This window comes from Poecilia reticulata, linkage group LG7, assembly GCF_000633615.1.
Source record: "Poecilia reticulata strain Guanapo linkage group LG7, Guppy_female_1.0+MT, whole genome shotgun sequence".
NCBI classification, from domain to species: domain Eukaryota; kingdom Metazoa; phylum Chordata; class Actinopteri; order Cyprinodontiformes; family Poeciliidae; genus Poecilia; species Poecilia reticulata.
Window position 1 is genome coordinate 13,271,707 of NC_024337.1, and position 2,869 is coordinate 13,274,575.

General features: G+C 37.6%; 1 protein-coding gene across 2 annotated transcripts in view; it reads left to right on the forward strand.

Moving 5' to 3' along the window:
• Positions 1 to 2,869, forward strand: part of agap2 (ArfGAP with GTPase domain, ankyrin repeat and PH domain 2) — a 33,134-nt gene that overhangs the window by 5,457 nt on the left and 24,808 nt on the right. The window lies entirely within an intron of this gene.

Consider the following 2,869-nt stretch of genomic DNA (forward strand, 5'->3'; position numbering starts at 1 on the left):
TATATATATATATGGTGCTCACTGCAGCATGGAGTGGAGAAATATGGCAGCTCGCAGTGAAGGAGAAATGAAAAATCACCCAGCATGACCACTGCCCTTGGCCACCGGCCATCTGACAGCTCCCACCCAAATGTGCAAATGGTGTGTTGGGGATTCAGCGTCGTTTGGACGTGTGCATGCGTTATTCATATAGACGTGTCACAATAAGGAGAATTTCACAGTGCAGCAATGCAACCTGCAGCATGCGCTGCCTCTCGCTCAGACTGTGTTTTACGTACAGCTAGAAAACACAGCTTCAGCTCTCTGTTTACTCTCTGTTTCCTCTGAGGATGCGTAGCTTCCCCTTGAGCCAAAGGCGGTTTTTCAGAGCTCTTTTGTATTCAGTGTGAGTATTTAATGCCCTCTCGCTGACTGAGGCAGGGAGGGGGACCAGGCGGAGCAGGTGGACCACCACATCCTGTATTATGAGGAGATGGCTGCTGTGCACTGGTGTGTTAGGAAATATTTCACATCAAACAGTTTTTTTTCTGTTTTCCCCTCCCCCGGAGAGTAATTAACATGAAATTATAGCCGGTAATAACTCAAGCGATCGGTGTGTAATCGTGTTTTCTGGAGTGTGTCTGGTGTTGCAGCAGTTCCTCTTGTATAATTGGTTTTGAAGATGTAGTTTACAAAAGAAAACCTACAGAATATTTATTTACTCCTTTAAAATGATCTGAAAGTTGCTGCTTAATTACTGTCAAATATATTTTGATCATTTCCACCTACTGGTTAATTTTTCATGAACTGATGGCTTAAAAATGTTGTGCAAACCTGAGCAAATAACTACTAAAATATTCTGAATATAATCACATAATTTAAAACTCCTGAACTTATCACAACCCATATTTTCCTTAAGATTTATTAGTATTTTATGTGAACGCAAAGTAGTGCATAATTATGCAGCAGAAGGAATATAGCTCCTAGTTTTATTCTTTTAAACAAATAAATAATTTGTAAAGTTATGGCCTACAACTGAGTAGGGCCATATCAGAGAATAATATTACCAAAAAAAGTCATTTTAATGGGAGAAAAGCTTCAATAGTTGTGAGGATCTGATCACCTTTTCCAGTCTGTGTTTTTCTTTCTTCTACAAACTCAGCAGTTTGTTCAGTCGTTTCAAAGTCCTGCTGCTGCTGCTGATAATTTAATGCTGGCGTTTTAAAAGAGGAAGTACTTCCTTATTTGTCAAACTGATAACAAAGTGCAGCTTCAGGAGGTGATCATCATTTTAACGCAGAGTAACACTGCTTGGAGTTCTCATTAAACTTTATTCTAGAATTATCACAACTTTGTTTTTTATTATTACTTTATTCTCATAATTTTGCAGTTTTAAGTCAACTTTATTCTGCTACTATTATGGTTTTATTCCACTGTTTTTAGGTATTGTTACAACTTGATTCTTGCATTAATATATATTTATTCTGGTAATATAATGACTTTGTTATTATTACATTTTTAGTCTCGTTTATTTTATACTCATATTCTTACAACTTTATTTTGGTATTATTGCAATGACTTTATTCTCATATTATTACGATGTTATTCTGATATTATTACATCTTTATTACCACATTACCAATGTGATAATAAATGTGTCATCAATGTCTTTATTCTGATAATACAATAATTTTATTACAGTATTATTACAAGTTTATACTCGTATTATTATGACTTTTTCTTGATATTATTATGACTATTTTTGTATTATTTTGACTTTATTTTCATAATATTATCACTTTATTCCCATGTTATTACTCTCATATGATTTTGACTTTAAGATAAATTTGTAAAACAACCTTTAGATTGTATACAGATACAGCTTGATATACACTTTCAAGCTGTAAATATTTTGAGTCACTTGCAGATTTGCATAAAGAGCAACACTTTCGCCTATTTTTATTTGACCGGTCACATCTCATCCACTTTAGCAGGAAGAGTCTTTGCATCGTACCCAATATTTTCCATCCTTTTCCATTTTAAGACTTTAATTAGTTGGGAAAATATGTTACCATGAGGACATTTTACCTCCTGTGTTGGTGGGATAAGTTTATATCCTTCGCAACTTGACAAAAATGACCCACTGGCTTCACATTGGGTGACAAAATATGAAGAATCTCAAACCATATAAGTGTTTTTACAAGTTACTGCATGCAAAATGAATATTTTCATTACGTTTGCATTGTGTCTGTCTTATATTGATGTCCAACATGCTGTCAATGTCTCACACTGGGAGCCAAGAGCTCACCCGCTTTGACTAATGAACACACACTAGCAGGCAATAGACTACAGATCAATAAACTCAGTGGAAATCTCTTTCATTCAGCGCATTCACTCACAGACACAAACACCGTTTTTATACCCTGGGAGAAATTACAACACAGAGGATGGCAGAGGAGGAAGAGGAGGAATTGGAGGAAGAGGAGGAGGGGATGATTGTGCCACCAGAGCCAGGAAGATTGTAACACCTTAGCAACAAATAAGCCAAGCCTCCCACTGAGGAGGAGCCACACACTTTTTCACACAAACACGGCTGAAGACCGATGAAGGATGGTGATGAAACCTAGGCAGCAGCAGCAGTGTTGCACAAAGAAAGAAACACACACACACACACACACACACGCACGCACACACACACACACACACACACACACACACACACACACACACACACACACACACACACAGAAAGAAAAAAGCATTCCTCTTTGTTTCCTGCCTCTTTCTGTTTGTCATTGCCGTTTAACCTTGCCTGCTTGCCTCTCCCTGTCACTGATCTTTCCTCCTGCAGTGTCGCCTCGTTTAGCAGCGTTTTCAGTGTGTGTGCGCG